Raw genomic sequence first — 18,230 nt, 5'->3', positions numbered from 1 at the left:
AGAAGTGTTCAAGCTGAGAGACCCGTGTGTTATCATCATTACTGTATGATCCAAAGAAATAGCTCCATTTCCTACTGGAGAAAAAGAGCAGCAGTGCAATAGAACTACAAAATAACAGGAGGAAGACAAGTGGAAGGAAGTTTAGTTAGATTGAATCCACTGCAGACAGATAGGCAGAGAAATCATAGTGGTGAGGGAAGGGAGAATTTCTGACTGCTGCAATTTCTACAGTCACTGGATAGTTAACCCTTTCATTGCCAATAATCTAACATTTTCTCTTTTGCAATATAGTGGCACATTGCCCTGTGACTTACATTGTTTGTTTGTTTTTTTGTTTTTGTTTTTTTACCAATATACATACAAACTGCAGTTGTGTGTATAAAAAATAATGGGCGAGGATGTGTAAAAGTGAGTGTCATAACAGCTTAGGGTTAAACTCTGAGTTTCCATCTAATGCTTAACATCTGTTTTCCCATATGCATACCTGTCACGTTTACACAACTTCGGTTATATTTGCCTTAAAGAGCTAGAAATTGGCTAGAGAGATTTCTTGGAGTCTTGACAGTGTTATACACTATGTTTTAAGCCAATTTAAGCTCTGGTTCATACTGAATTTATTCAAATTTTTGGACTGGTACAAATTCATGACATACATATGGATTCACATAGCTATAATATGTCCGTATTATACAGACCATATTGCAGCCAGAAAATTGGGCTCCTTATGAGCTGAGCTTGTAGTATCATAGGGTTAGACGGTATATCTAGTTCAGTTCATTTAACTCATGGCCGGGACCAGGTTCGAATCTGTAATGAAATCTAAATTATGAGAAGGTATTATGGATGAGCGAATCTAGACTTGAACAAGCATTTAGTGATCCAGCAAGATTAAGGCTGAGGCCTTAGACTTTTGGTGCAGATTTTGCCGGTTTTTTTTTTTTTAAGCCAACGCCAGGAGTGGACTGAGCAGAAGGTAGAAGTGTAAGAACTTGCTATATATTTCCCATATCTGTTGTAGCTATAATATGTCCGTGTTGTACAGACCATATTGCAGCCAGAAAATTGGGCTCCTTATGAGCTGAGCTTGTAGCACCATTGGGATAGACGGTAATTACAAGTTCAGCTCATTTAACTTATGGTCGGGACCAGGTTCGAATCTGTAATGTTATCTAAATTATGAGAAGGTATTATGGATGAGCAAATCCAGACTTGGACAAGCATTTAGTGATCCAGCAAGATTAAGGCTGAGGCCTTAGGCTGTATTCACACAGAGTAACGCCAGGCGTTTTTTGTGTGTTTTTTGCACATAGCGCCGCGTTTACGCCGCGTAGCGCCGCGTTAACGCCGCGTATACGCCGCGTATACGCCGCGTTAACGCCGCGCTATTTAGCGGTGGCTTGCCCGGCGTTAACGCGGCGTATACGCGGCGTTAACGCGGCGTAAACGCGGCGCTATGTGCAAAAAACACACGAAAAACGCCTGGCGTTACTCTGTGTGAATACAGCCTTAGACTTTTGGTGCAGATTTTGCTGCTTTTTTTTTTTTTGAACCAACGCCAGGAGTGGATTGAGAGGAAGGGAGAAGTATAAGAACTTACTATATATTTCCCATTCCTGTTGTAGCTATAATATGTCCTTTGTTGTACAGACCATATTGCAGCCAGAAAATTGGGCTCCTTATGAGCTGAGCTTGTAGCACCATTGGGTTAGACAGTACATCGAGTTCAGTTCATTTAACTCATGGTCGGGACCAGGTTCGAATCTGTAATATGATCTAAATTATGAGAAGGTATTATGGATGAGCGAATCTAGACTTGGACAAGCATTTAGTGATCCAGCAAGATTAAGGCTGAGGTCTTAGATGTTTGGTGCAGATTTTGCTGCTTTTTTTTTTTTTGAACCAACGCCAGGAGTGGATTGAGAGGAAGGGAGAAGTATAAGAACTTACTATATATTTCCCATTCCTGTTGTAGCTATAATATGTCCTTTGTTGTACAGACCATATTGCAGCCAGAAAATCAGGCTCCTTATGAGCTGAGCTTGTAGTATCATAGGGTTAGACGGTATAGCTAGTTCAGTTCATTTAACTCATGGTCGGTACCAGGTTCGAATCTGTAATGTGATCTAAATTATGAGAAGGTATTATAGATGAGCAAATCTAGACTTGGACAAGCATTTAGTGATCCAGCAAGATTAAGGCTGAGGTCTTAGAATTTTGGTGCAGATTTTGCTGCTTTTTTTTGAGGCAACACCAGGAGTGGATTGAGCAGAAGGTAGAAGTATAAGAACTTACTATATATTTCCCATTCCTGTTGTAGTTATAATATGTCCTTTGTTGTACAGACCATATTGCAGCCAGAAAATTGGGCTCCTTATGAGCTGAGCTTGTAGCACCATTGGGTTAGACGGTACATTGAGTTCAGTTCATTTAACTCATGGTCGGGACCAGGTTCGAATCTGTAATGTTATCTAAATTATGAGAAGGTATTATGAATGAGCAAATCTAGACTTGGACAAGCATTTAGTGATCCAGCAAGATTAAGGCTGAGGTCTTAGACTTTTGGTGCAGATTTTGCTGCTTTTTTTTTTTGAGCCAACGCCAGGAGTGGATTGAGAGGAAGGGAGAAGTATAAGAACTTACTATATATTTCCCATTCCTGTTGCAGTTATAATATGTCCTTTGTTGTACAGACCATATTGCAGCCAGAAAATTGGGCTCCTTATGAGCTGAGCTTGTAGCACCATTGGGTTAGACAGTATTCTCAAGTTCAGTTCATTTAACTCATGGTCGGGACCAGGTTCGAATCTGTAATGTGATCTAAATTATGAGAAAGTATTATGGATGAGCAAATCTAGACTTGGACAAGCATTTAGTGATCCAGCAAGATTATGGCTGAGGTCTTAGATTTTTGTTGCAGATTTTGCTGCTTTTTTTTTTGAGCCAATGCCAGGAGTGGATTGAGAGGAAGGGAGAAGTATAAGAATTTACTATATATTTCCCATTCCTGTTGTAGCTATAATATGTCTGTGTTGTACAGACCATATTGCAGCCAGAAAATTGGGTTCCTTATGAGCTGAGCTTGTAGCACCATTGGGTTAGACAGTACATTGAGTTCAGTTCATTTAACTCATGGTCGGGACCAGGTTCGAATCTGTAATGTTATCTAATTTATGAGAAGGTATTATGGATGAGCAAATCTAGACTTGGACAAGCATTTAGTGATCCAGCAAGATTAAGGCTGAGGTCTTAGATTTTTGGTGCAGATTTTGCTGCTTTTTTTTTTTTGAGCCAACGCCAGGAGTGGATTGAGAGGAAGGGAGAAGTATAAGAATTTACTATATATTTCCCATTCCTGTTGTAGCTATAATATGTCTGTGTTGTACAGACCATATTGCAGCCAGAAAATTGGGTTCCTTATGAGCTGAGCTTGTAGCACCATTGGGTTAGACGGTATTCTCAAGTTCAGTTCATTTAACTCATGGTCGGTACCAGGTTCGAATCTGTAATGTGATCTAAATTATGAGAAGGTATTATAGATGAGCAAATCTAGACTTGGACAAGCATTTAGTGATCCAGCAAGATTAAGGCTGAGGTCTTAGAATTTTGGTGCAGATTTTGCTGCTTTTTTTTGAGGCAACACCAGGAGTGGATTGAGCAGAAGGTAGAAGTATAAGAACTTACTATATATTTCCCATTCCTGTTGTAGTTATAATATGTCCTTTGTTGTACAGACCATATTGCAGCCAGAAAATTGGGCTCCTTATGAGCTGAGCTTGTAGCACCATTGGGTTAGACGGTACATTGAGTTCAGTTCATTTAACTCATGGTCGGGACCAGGTTCGAATCTGTAATGTTATCTAAATTATGAGAAGGTATTATGAATGAGCAAATCTAGACTTGGACAAGCATTTAGTGATCCAGCAAGATTAAGGCTGAGGTCTTAGACTTTTGGTGCAGATTTTGCTGCTTTTTTTTTTTGAGCCAACGCCAGGAGTGGATTGAGAGGAAGGGAGAAGTATAAGAACTTACTATATATTTCCCATTCCTGTTGCAGTTATAATATGTCCTTTGTTGTACAGACCATATTGCAGCCAGAAAATTGGGCTCCTTATGAGCTGAGCTTGTAGCACCATTGGGTTAGACAGTATTCTCAAGTTCAGTTCATTTAACTCATGGTCGGGACCAGGTTCGAATCTGTAATGTGATCTAAATTATGAGAAAGTATTATGGATGAGCAAATCTAGACTTGGACAAGCATTTAGTGATCCAGCAAGATTATGGCTGAGGTCTTAGATTTTTGTTGCAGATTTTGCTGCTTTTTTTTTTGAGCCAATGCCAGGAGTGGATTGAGAGGAAGGGAGAAGTATAAGAATTTACTATATATTTCCCATTCCTGTTGTAGCTATAATATGTCTGTGTTGTACAGACCATATTGCAGCCAGAAAATTGGGTTCCTTATGAGCTGAGCTTGTAGCACCATTGGGTTAGACAGTACATTGAGTTCAGTTCATTTAACTCATGGTCGGGACCAGGTTCGAATCTGTAATGTTATCTAATTTATGAGAAGGTATTATGGATGAGCAAATCTAGACTTGGACAAGCATTTAGTGATCCAGCAAGATTAAGGCTGAGGTCTTAGATTTTTGGTGCAGATTTTGCTGCTTTTTTTTTTTTGAGCCAACGCCAGGAGTGGATTGAGAGGAAGGGAGAAGTATAAGAATTTACTATATATTTCCCATTCCTGTTGTAGCTATAATATGTCTGTGTTGTACAGACCATATTGCAGCCAGAAAATTGGGTTCCTTATGAGCTGAGCTTGTAGCACCATTGGGTTAGACGGTATTCTCAAGTTCAGTTCATTTAACTCATGGTCGGGACCAGGTTCGAATCTGTAATGTGATCTAAATTATGAGAAGGTATTATGGATGAGCAAATCTAGACTTGGACAAGCATTTAGTGATCCAGCAAGATTAAGGCAGAGGTCTTAGATTTTTGGTGCAGATTTTGCTGCTTTTTTTTTTTTTGAGCCAACACCAGGAGTGTATTGAGAGGAAGGGAGAAGTATAAGAACTTACTATATATTTCCCATTCCTGTTGTAGTTATAATATGTCCTTTGTTGTACAGACCATATTGCAGCCAGAAAATTGAGCTCTTTATGAGCTGAGTTTGTAGCACCATTGGGTTAGACAGTATTCTCAAGTTCAGTTCATTTACCTCATGGTCGGGACCAGGTTCAAATCTGTAATGTGATTTAAATTATGAGAAAGTATTATGGATGAGCAAATCTAGACTGGTACAAGCATTTAGTGATCCAGCAAGATTATGGCTGAGGTCTTAGATTTTTGTTGCAGATTTTGCTGCTTTTTTTTTTTGAGCCAACGCCAGGAGTGGATTGAGAGGAAGGGAGAAGTATAAGAACTTACTATATATTTCCCATTCCTGTTGTAGCTATAATATGTCTGTGTTGTACAGACCATATTGCAGCCAGAAAATTGGGTTCCTTATGAGCTGAGCTTGTACCACCATTGGGTTAGACAGTACATCGAGTTCAGTTCATTTAACTCATGGTCGGGACCAGGTTCGAATCTGTAATATGATCTAAATTATGAGAAGGTATTATGGATGAGCGAATCTAGACTTGGACAAGCATTTAGTGATCCAGCAAGATTAAGGCTGAGGTCTTAGATATTTGGTGCAGATTTTGCTGCTTTTTTTTTGAGCCAAGGCCAGGAGTGGATTGAGCGGAAGGTAGAAGTATAAGAACTTACTATATATTTCCCATTCCTGTTGTAGCTATAATATGTCCTTTGTTGTACAGACCATATTGCATCCAGAAAATTGGGTTCCTTATGAGCTGAGCTTGTAGCACCATTGGGTTAGACGGTACATCTAGTTCAGTTCATTTAACTCATGGTCTGGACCAGGTTCGAATCTGTAATGTGATCTAAATTATGAGAAGGTATTTTGGATGAGCAAATCTAGACTTGGACAAGCATTTAGTGATCCGGCAAGATTAAGGCTGAGGTCTTAGATTTTTGGTGCAGATTTTGCTGCTTTTTTTTTTTTTGAGCCAACGCCAGGAGTGGATTGAGAGGAAGGTAGAAGTATAAGAACTTACTATATATTTCCCATTCCTGTTGTAGTTATAATATGTCCTTTGTTGTACAGACCATATTGCAGCCAGAAAATTGGGCTCCTTATGAGCTGAGCTTGTAGCACCATTGGGTTAGACGGTATTCTCAAGTTCAGTTCATTTAACTCATGGTCGGGACCAGGTTCAAATCTGTAATGTGATCTAAATTATGAGAAGGTATTATGGATGAGCAAATCTAGACTTGGACAAGCATTTAGTGATCCAGCAAGATTATGGCTGAGGTCTTATATTTTTGGTGCAGATTTTGCTGCTTTTTTTTTTTGAGCCAACGCCAGGAGTGGATTGAGAGGAAGGTAGAAGTATAAGAACTTACTATATATTTCCCATTCCTGTTGTAGTTATAATATGTCCTTTGTTGTACAGACCATATTGCAGCCAGAAAATTGGGCTCCTTATGAGCTGAGCTTGTAGCACCATTGGGTTAGACGGTATTCTCAAGTTCAGTTCATTTAAATCATGGTCGGGACCAGGTTCGAATCTGTAATGTGATCTAAATTATGAGAAGGTATTATGGATGAGCAAATCTAGACTTGGACAAGCATTTAGTGATCCAGCAAGATTATGGCTGAGGTCTTAGATTTTTGTTGCAGATTTTGCTGCTTTTTTTTTTTTTTGAGCCAACGCCAGGAGTGTATTGAGAGGAAGGGAGAAGTATAAGAACTTACTATATATTTCCCATTCCTGTTGTAGTTATAATATGTCCTTTGTTGTACAGACCATATTGCAGCCAGAAAATTGGGCTCCTTATGAGCTGAGCTTGTAGCATCATTGGGTTAGACGGTACATTGAGTTCAGTTCATTTAACTCATGGTCGGGACCAGGCTTGAATCTGTAATGTGATCTAAATTATGAGAAGGTATTATGGATGACCGAATGTAGACTTGGACAAACATTTAGTGATCCAGCAAGATTAAGGCTGAGGTCTTAGATTTTTGTTGCAGATTTTGCTGCTTTTTTTTTTTTTTTGAGCCAACGCCAGGAGTGGATTGAGAGGAAGGGAGAAGTATAAGAACTTACTATATATTTCCCATTCCTGGTGTAGCTATAATATGTCTGTGTTGTACAGACCATATTGCAGCCAGAAAATTGGGTTCCTTATGAGCTGAGCTTGTAGTATCATAGGGTTAGACGGTATTCTCAAGTTCAGTTCATTTAACTCATGGTCGGGACCAGGTTCGAATCTGTAATGTGATCTAAATAATGAGAAGGTATTGTGGATGAGCAAATCTAGACTTGGATGAGCAAATCTAGACTTGGACAAGCATTTAGTGATCCAGCAAGATTAAGGCTGAGGTCTTTGACTTTTGGTGCAGATTTTGCTGCTTTTTTTTTTGAGCCAACGCCAGGAGTGGACTGAGCAGAAGGTAGAAGTGTAAGAACTTACTATATATTTCCCATTCCTGTTGTAGCTATAATATGTCCGTGTTGTACAGACCATATTGCAGCCAGAAAATTGGGTTCCTTATGAGCTGAGCTTGTAGTATCATAGGGTTAGACGGTATATCTAGTTCAGTTCATTTAATTCATGGTCGGGACCAGGTTCGAATCTGTAATGGGATCTAAATTATGAGGAGGTATTATGGATGAGCAAATCTAGACTTGGACAAGCATTTAGTGATCCAGCAAGATTAAGGCTGAGGTCTTAGACTTTTGGTGCAGATTTTGCTGGTTTTTTTTATGAGCCAACGCCAGGAGTGGATTGAGAGGAAGGGAGAAGTATAAGAACTTACTATATATTTCCCATTCCTGTTGTAGCCATTCTTGGCTTTGGCTCAAAAAACTGCAGCAAATTCTGCAACAAAAAAAAGCGGCATTTCCGCAACGTGAGGCCTTAGCCTAAAATGGTTTTCAGAATATGATTGGAACACAAAATCCTTATTTGATGACCCGTAAGTTGTGTTTCCTTTTTTCCCCCGGGGGTCGAGACCACCATTAGCAGTTTTAATTTTTGTTTATATGTTAATAAATTGTAAAAGATTTAGGCACAAATAATTTTCCCTTCCTGTGACAAGCCATGCTGCAGCCTGACATTTATTAGACAATATAGCAATAACTAAAGCTAGCCATAAATATTAGATTTATAGTCAATTTCAGTGGGATCGGCCAACTCTTTAATGTTTAGGGTGGCGTCGGGAGAAATGGATCAAGTGTGTGACCAGCAATACCTGTAGAGACTCTCTGTAGATACAAACCAATGGGAGAACGTGGATACTGTGGGCCAAGAAACCAAAAGGTGAATATATCATAAAGTCATAAAATGTTGCTATACGTAAGAACAAATGGTTATACATGAACATGTATCTGTTGCAGAGAGTTAGTTGGGGCAGGAGTTCTTCTTTAAGTTGCATTTTCTAGTTTTTATTAAGTGTGCATATAGTCTCTCTGCTTCCTTCTAACTTTCTTCAGTACGTGTATTACAACTTGCATATGGTCCTTGTCATGCAAGCAACATGAAAGTATCATAATATAAGATATGGATTAAATGTACAAGCACGGCGTCCATGTGAACACAACAGATAGAGTATTTTATCTTCATTCAACTACAGATAAGACCAGGGGTTGTGTTATGAACGCTTCTATATTCCCAGAGGGAACTGTTTTAATGATATGATACTATTGCCCTGCATAAATAACTGTCACAGAGAAGTAGACTGTCATTACGTTAGATAAGGATTTGACGTCTCCATATGTCAGCGGAACTTGTCAAGCTTTACCTTACGGGTTCTGCAGTATTACATAATAGCTTGGAAAAGTGAAAAAAAATGTAAACCCTCTAAGGATAATGTATATTTATAGAGGACCTTTCACCACCTGCACCAAGTCCAGCTCTTCACATCACTTAGTAGCTGGTGCTCCACTGATTCCAGCACAGTTAGAATTTTTTCTCTAGTCCCTACCATTCCTGAGCAATCAATGCTGTTAGTTTTGGTGCTTGATATGCTATTTAGGCTCTGTACTGTCAGGAGGGCGGTGTCAGGCAGGAGCAGACTAGGGGTGTAATTCGGAGCTCTGACGCTGGCTACCTCTGATTGAAGCTCTGAATCATGACCCCCTTTTCCCCCCTCTGACACTGCCCTTCTGATATTACAGAGCTTATTAAGTAGAGCTTCCCTCAAGGGGAACCAAGCAGGGGTAGGGGGTGGGCACGCACAACCAAATACTTCTGAAAAATACCTTTAACAGTTTTATTCGCACAACGCATTTCGGGCACTGCCCTTTCTCAAGTGCAATACAAACTGAGCAGTAGTTGGACCTGATGCATCGCTTCAGGAGCTTCTGCTGCAATTTTAAAAGATATTGTTCTTCCTGCTCAACTCCAAAATGAATATTTTGTCTACCAGTCCCACAATTTGTCTACTTGGAGTTCTGAACTACTAGTACGTATGTGCACATATCCTTGTGCTGATCCTTGTGTAAATATGCACACCTACAGCACATCCACAACAAATCTATGGCAGAAATCCAAGGGTACAAGCTTTAGATTTTTTTTTCATGGAAAATACATGTCAGACATGTCAACATACCCTAAATATTTTGCCAAAGCCTTTGAACATACATTTATACTACGTTTAGGTGGAGGTGGATGTTGTTGTGCTCGATTTTACTTAATGAATTCTGGATAGGGCGTAAGCTACACATTCCTTTTGACAGGTCAATAAACAAACACTCCGGCTATATGGGTTTTATCTACCATATAGTACTTAGTGTGACAGCCCTTTTACAATAAATAAATGGCTGCCTGCTGGGTACAAATCTGAGAGGTAATAAATAATTGGCTGTACAGATATGGACAAGCCAAGTTTTCACAATTCTCATAGATTTCATTGCCAAGAGATGTGCCTACTGGTAATCAACTTGCATTCAGTCGTTCTCTGGATATGACAACTGGGTGGTGGGACAAGAGACGGGGAACCACAATAGGATCCAGAAGTTGGAACCACAAAAGGATCTAGAAGTAGGAACCTGGCCAAAATGTCTAACTGCTGCTTAAACTGGCCCATACCCATTAAATTAATGTCATCCAAATCCACCAACTTAGGTGAAACTGGGCGATCATTTAATGAGTATAGTCCTCCCGACTCTAACCCAATGACAGGAGTATAACTATGGGGCATTTGGATTTCGACAAGTCCAATATTTTTGTTCTCAGGTGTCTGACAGTAGCGTTCATCCTGTCCCCCAATAAAAGCAAATCCATGTTTGACCAAACCGACAATAAATGTATAGGGGGAAATGGGAGAGATTGTTTTTGGCTTTAAGAGCATTTAGTCAACGGCCTTCTGATGTGTATGGTCAACTCAGAGCTTTGCCCCATATCTGTATTTTGGGGCAATATTAGGGCACTATGCTATAAAGCAGTTGGGGCAGACTAGAAGATTATAGCAGTGTAGCTGTAGATCTCACAAATTCTCACACATTAAAAAGGACTTTACATAGAAATGGTCCCAAGTCTCCGCTGCTTCAGGGGTGGATCCAGGGCCAGGCGAGCCGGGCAGACGCTGATTTTTTTTAAATTTATTTTTGTTTTGAACCAGTGCAGGAGAGCTGCCGCTATCCGTGTGACGTCTATGTATCAGCGTAGGCGGCGTCATCACACCGCCTACACTAATACATAGACGTCTGACGTCTGCCGAGAGAAGAGGCAGCGGGAGCAGCAGCAGCGTGATCAGTAAGTATAATAAAAAAATTTTGTTTTATAATAGGCCGCTACCTGCTGGAGTATCTCAACTTGAGTATCTCCAGCAGGTAGCGGCCTATTTACCAACCTCCCCAGACCTGGTCACTGCCTCCCCCGCTTCTACTTGTACTATATGCCGCTAAGGCCGCGATCCCACTGCTGCTATTATTATACTTGGGGGGGGGGGGGAGAAAATAATAAACAATGTTACTTACCTCTCCAGGATACGATGTTAATCCTAGCTGGCTTCGGGCCTATATGGTAATGCCCAGACATCACCTGGTCTGGTATATTACCATATAGGCCCAAAGCCTGTGCTAGCAGTACCATATAGGCCCAAAGCCTGCTAGGATTAAAGAGGACCTTTCAAGGGTTTGGGCAAAGGCAGTTCTATATACTGCTGGAAAGCCAACAGTGCGCTGAATTCAGCGCACTGTCGGCTTTCCAGCGGTATATAGAACTGCCTTTGCCCAAACCCATGAAAGGTCCTCTTTAACATCAGATAACGGAGAGGTGAGTAACAGTGTTTATTATGTTCTCTCATCTCCCCTGGGGCTCTGATTATTATACTTGGGGGTCTGAAAAGACCCCTGAGTATAATAATAGAGCTTGAAGGGTCCACTGTGGCCCCTGTAACCTCTATAATGCCCCACAGCGGCCCCCCAGACCTCCTCCCCCCAGTAAGTAGGGCCCCGCCAAAGTCAATTGCCCAGGGCCCTACAAGGCCTGGATCTGCCACTGCACTGCTCTATCTGAACCACAACGAATAAAATGTCACGCTAGACACTGAGCTGTGCACATAATGGTGGCGTCCACAATTATTTCCTGTGGCGAGACTATTTCCATAAAACTTTATGGCTTTCTCATCTCTTGCTGATGCTAAAAAATAAACATTAGTGAGATTTACAATGTATAGTCCTGAGAAGAATCTTACAAGGACACAGCTAGTTTGTCTGTAGCCTGGCACATAGATAAGCCACAGGTCTTATCTCTGCCCAGTGCAAAAGCTGCATTCCCTGAAGGCTCAGGAATACCACACGTTTCATTGCCGTAACTAAAGCAAATATTCTCTGCAAACTCTGTTGCTGTACGGCTAACATTTTCAGGCAGCTAAGTCATTGTCAGAGAATATTATTTTTTCACAATTTATAAAATAGCTGTTTATGACATTTACAGTATTGTTCCAGAAACGTTAACCCTATAACAATCCTACTGTGTGTCTTTTCATGGAAGGTGATCAGAAGCTTTAAAGGGGCTTTCTGGGATTTAATGACCTCTTGTTATCTTATCTGATCAATATCTGACACCTGGGGACCTCAGAGATCAGCCGATTAAAGCAGCACTGGCACCAATTGAAGCTCTGATGAGTCTAAGGGCGGGTTTACATCTGCGCCCTGGTCTCCGCTTTCAGGATTCCGTCTTCTGCTCGAGAAACTGGACAGGAGATGGAAACCGGCCCTGACAGTGTTCTACACTATGTTTTATAGATAGGTTCCTAGGAGCCCTGACAGTGTTCTACACTATGTTTTATAGATAGGTTACCTGGAGCCCTGACAGTGTTCTACACTATGTTTTATAGATAGGTTCCTAGGAGCCCTGACAGTGTTCTACACTATATTTTATAGATAGGTTCCTAGGAGCCCTGACAGTGTGCTACACTATGTTTTATAGATAGGTTCCTAGGAGCCCTGACAGTGTGCTACACTATGTGTTATAGATAGGTTCCTAGGAGCCCTGACAGTGTTCTACACTATGTTTTATAGATAGGTTCCTAGGAGCCCTGACAGTGTTCTACACTATGTTTTATAGATAGGTTCCTATGAGCTCTGACAGTGTTCTACACTATGTTTTATAGATAGGTTCCTAGGAGCCCTGACAGTGTTCTACACTATGTTTTATAGATAGGTTACCTGGAGCCCTGACAGTGTTCTACACTGTTTTATAGATAGGTTCCTAGGAGCCCTGACAGTGTTCTATACTATGTGTTATAGATAGGTTCCTAGGAGCCCTGACAGTGTGCTACACTATGTGTTATAGATAGGTTCCTAGGAGCCCTGACAGTGTTCTACACTATGTTTTATAGATAGGTTCCTAGGAGCCCTGACAGTGTTCTACACTATGTTTTATAGATAGGTTCCTAGGAGCCCTGACAGTGTTCTACACTATGTGTTATAGATAGGTTCCTAGGAGCCCTAACTGTGTTCTACACTATGTTTTATAGATAGGTTCCTAGGAGCCCTGACAGTGTTCTACACTATGTTTTATAGATAGGTTCCTAGGAGCCCTGACAGTGTTCTACACTATGTGTTATAGATAGGTTCCTAGGAGCCCTAACTGTGTTCTACACTATGTTTTATAGATAGGTTCCTATGAGCTCTGACAGTGTTCTACACTATGTTTTATAGATAGGTTCCTAGGAGCCCTGACAGTGTTCTACACTATGTTTTATAGATAGGTTACCTGGAGCCCTGACAGTGTTCTACACTATGTTTTATAGATAGGTTCCTAGGAGCCCTGACAGTGTTCTATACTATGTGTTATAGATAGGTTCCTAGGAGCCCTGACAGTGTGCTACACTATGTGTTATAGATAGGTTCCTAGGAGCCCTGACAGTGTTCTACACTATGTTTTATAGATAGGTTCCTAGGAGCCCTGACAGTGTTCTACACTATGTTTTATAGATAGGTTCCTAGGAGCCCTGACAGTGTTCTACACTATGTGTTATAGATAGGTTCCTAGGAGCCCTAACTGTGTTCTACACTATGTTTTATAGATAGGTTCCTAGGAGCCCTGACAGTGTTCTACACTATGTTTTATAGATAGGTTCCTAGGAGCCCTGACAGTGTTCTACACTATGTGTTATAGATAGGTTCCTAGGAGCCCTAACTGTGTTCTACACTATGTTTTATAGATAGGTTCCTATGAGCTCTGACAGTGTTCTACACTATGTTTTATAGATAGGTTCCTAGGAGCCCTGACAGTGTTCTACACTATGTTTTATAGATAGGTTACCTGGAGCCCTGACAGTGTTCTACACTATGTTTTATAGATAGGTTCCTAGGAGCCCTGACAGTGTTCTATACTATGTGTTATAGATAGGTTCCTAGGAGCCCTGACAGTGTGCTACACTATGTTTTATAGATAGGTTCCTAGGAGCCCTGACAGTGTTCTACACTATGTTTTATAGATAGGTTCCTAGGAGCCCTGACAGTGTTCTACACTATGTGTTATAGATAGGTTCCTAGGAGCCCTAACTGTGTTCTACACTATGTTTTATAGATAGGTTCCTAGGAGCCCTGACAGTGTTCTACACTATGTTTTATAGATAGGTTCCTAGGAGCCCTGACAGTGCTCTACGCTAGGTTTTATAGATGGGTTTCTAGGAGCTCTAAGGTGTTTTACACTATGAATTATAAACAGGGGCCACTATGGATCATAATAAGGTGTGTAGGGGCCATTATTGCGAATAATACTGTGTGTGTAGGGGCCACTATGAGGCATAATACTGTGTGTGTAGGGGCTACTATGGGGCATAATACTGTGTGTGTAGGGGCCACTATGGGGCATAATACTGTGTGTGTAGGGGCTACTATGGGGCATAATACTGTATGTGTAGGGTCCACTATGGGGCATAATACTGTGTGTGTAGGGGCCACTATGGGGCATAATACTGTGTGTGTAGGGGCCACTATGGGGCATAATACTGTGTGCAGGAATGTGGTTTGTGGGTCAGTCGGGGGGAGTGCCCCAAATCAAATCTTCGCCTTGGGGCACAGCCATTTCTAGTTACGCCACTGGCACTATGTTATGCTTAATTTTTCCTGTGGGTATGGCACTTGTCAGGTTTTCATTCAGATTACAGATGACCATTAGGGTCACAGCAGTTTATTTTCCAAAGGTGCTTATGCCAAAAAATGATTGTCAGAATATCGGAGCCTCCATTACAGTATGCAGGGCTGTTTTTTTCCATCAATATGTCACACAACTCAATGTAACCTGACAGACCCCATTGTAAATGAACCGGTTTGTCGGGTGTTAGAGGTGTTGTATACTGTATGTCAGCAAAATAGAAGAATCCTTGATGACATCGGCAGCACTGATCACATACTTCTACATCACACATTGTCATCACTAAACTATGTAATGTCAACACTGCAGACAATAACAAACTACCACAACAACACAACACTATCTCTAATATTACTCCATGCTACCCTGCTATCTGCAAAAGACACAATAAACTCACATACCTTGGAGAATTGTGCTCAGATAGGAACAGCAAAGCTCCCTGAAGGCTGTTACTTTCTCTCACCACAAGGGCATCCATACGGTCAATGTGTAATTTCAAAAGGGGCCATGCAAGGTGAATACCCCTTACCCAATAAAAAACATCAGAAATTGTAGGAGAGAAAAGTCCTGCAAGGGGGACTTTTGTCTCCTCTGCTTTCACTATTAAAATGGTGGACACCCAGCAGACCCCATTAAAGTCAATGAGGTCTGCCGAGGTACACAGATAACTTCTGGTTTAGCGGTCTGGCTCTCCATGGTTTGGGTCCCATGCCGGATCCGAGCCTTATACAGATGATTTGTCTCAGTACAATAGTAATAGTATCAGTAGTACTGTAGTAAAAGCATTGGAGCACTAGTGTACATACTTTACTCCTCCTACGGTTTGTGCGCCGCATATGACAAGTGGGTGGGGCTTGTTAAAAAGATGGCCTGGTTTAATATGCTAAACTGTGAACTTGACATTTCATTCCAATTTTAGAAATTGAGCCAGAATTTCAGCCAATGGGCCAAATTTTTGCACCATAGATTTGTCATAAACTAAGACAACTAAGAAGTGGTGTACGGGTAAGTTCAAAGTGTGAAAAATGAAGAGGTGTATAATATACTTCTCCTCTCCCCCCCCCCCCCCCTTATTATTTTTTACACTTCCCCCCTCCTCTGAAGAAATCCCAGAGTATAATAATTTCACGTCAGTTCTATCTAAACAAGTTCGGACCAAACTAAACCAGAGGATTGCTTTGTCTGAACACTGGACAAAATTAATCTTCAGGGTTTTTTTCATCCTTAGTGGATGTAATGACAGGTCAGTGGTGTTATCTTCTATAGTAATACTGTTATTAATGTAAATTATGTGACTGCTACAAAGGAAACCCATACAGAATTGCCAAGCGTCAGTCTATTGTTAAAGTTAGTGGTTAGAGTTAAAATTACAGAATGTAGTACTTTAAAAAAAAAAATAGAAATTCTAGATATTGACATGAATTTTTTTTTTAAATATGTGCATATATTAAAAATTAATTAATACTATATTTAAACTTGGTGTTTATATTTTTAGGATTTTTTAAATTACATCTATATTACGTTTCCAATATAAATATAGTTTGTTTTTCATATTCATTACTATGCATTAATATGGAGAATGAAGACGATCATCCCTTAGTCTCTTTGGAGTAACTTTCTGTCTCCAATTTCTGCCATATATCCCCCACCGCACCATTCCCCTTCTTACTATGACAAAATGATAGTGGGACAGTAAATGGCAGAGCTGCGCGCTTTGCTGAAGCCTTTTGTCTGCACTCCTGTCAAGGTTCACCTCTCTTCACAGACAATTACCTATATCAAAATATTGTGGGCTGCGGCGGAGTCATGAATAGGGAGAATCACGGTGTTTTTAGTCATTGCATGTGAATAGTGATAATATATAAGTGATATGTGCTCTTCTATAGTCACACTGCATGGAGAGGGGGATGGGCGCTATTGTAAAGCTTTGTCAATGAGACATCTGTGACAGCGAGACGAAATAATTTACACAATAATACCACAAACGTGCAGTAAAGAGTGGGTTCTATTCACACAATTAAGTTTCTTACCCACGTGGCATCAATCCCACGGACCCAATTCACCCACTGATGTGAAAAAAAGTGGATTACACACAGTTAAAAACATGATCAATAACTGGCACAGTCATGTGAATATAGCTAAAACTGAAGAGAAAATACATAGTATTATAAAACATCACGTCCTCCCCCTGTCTTCATAGCTAGGGCTTATGTAAATGGATGTTCACAGAGGCTGTGAGACTGCCCAGCATGGAAACACATTCCTGCCGTCTAGGCTCCACTGGGTGATATAGGTATTACACCTTTAATAAGAACAATTTTAAGGTGAAAATGGATTACAAAAGAGAGACCTATCTGCAGAGAACTGCTTTGGGGTTATTGGCCCTTATCGGTGTACCTGTGCTAGAGGTCATAGATGTGGATCCTTATGGTGACTACTTTTTCAGGCCACCTTGTATAGGAGATTTTATAGACCATATATGCTCTGCTACGGGTTCTGACAAAAGGAATGTGCAAATATGTGGCAAGAAAAGAAAAAAAGAAAAACTAGCTCTAGTGCCACCTTTTAGAAGGTGGCTCCCTATGGATCAATGCCTGAAATCTAGTATCATGATCTGGTACTGATCTTCCAACTGACCTCTCTTCTACTCAATTAGTACCTTGCTTTGCACTGATGAACCCCTAAAATAGCTGTTTGTAAATGGGTCTCTCTTACTCTTGGAGGAGATTTTCTGGTTTGCCTTTATTCCCAGAAAATCAGGAAAACCAGGCATTGATCCCTAGGTAGCTACCTTTTAAATGGTGGCACTAGAGCAAGTATATTTTCCTTTTTCCAAAAAATAGCACTAATTTGAATATTTCTTTCCCAGACTCCTTAACGTACCATGAGTGGTCTATAAGACCGTGCACAACACAAGGAAGACATAGTACTCCTTGAAATTGCATCTTGCTATTGATTTTGGTTTTCATCCTGGGATCATTTCTATAGTCTTCTCAATGTTAGGTGAGGGTTTATACCAGCAAAATCCAGTAGAAACGTGTATATATTTTTGTCTAGTTAGTTATCGAGTTATGGCCCCATCTCGGTTTGAACCTTACCATACAGAGGAGTAACTAGAAAATCTTGGGTCCCAAGAGGGAGTCTTCCACCTGTACCCTTTACAATATGGGTGTCTTATATATTGGTGCGTGTCAGTCGGTCCTTTAGACCTCCTCGGGCACCAGAACTAGTTATGACCACTACCCCTGTACCTACAAGCCCTGACATCTCTGGTAATAGAGCAGAACCCAGGTTTATGCTGAACTTGTTCATGCACCAGCACTGGATGAAAAAAATTCACATCTCGTACACCCCATTAGGTACAATAGGTCTGTGTCCTCGAATAAAAACTGCATAAAAATGCAGGTTTTAATGTTCTCATTGAATTCTCCAAGTAATAGGTAAATCTTACAGCTGCGGCATACTAAAGATTTGTCCAGTGTCATTTGGAGAGATGACGCGCTAAGTATACTCCATCATATCAAAGATCATGAGCTTATCTAACCCTA

The sequence above is a fragment of the Leptodactylus fuscus genome, chromosome 6 (genome assembly GCF_031893055.1).
Source record: "Leptodactylus fuscus isolate aLepFus1 chromosome 6, aLepFus1.hap2, whole genome shotgun sequence".
Lineage (NCBI taxonomy): Eukaryota > Metazoa > Chordata > Amphibia > Anura > Leptodactylidae > Leptodactylus > Leptodactylus fuscus.
Note: the sequence above shows the minus strand (reverse complement) of the source record.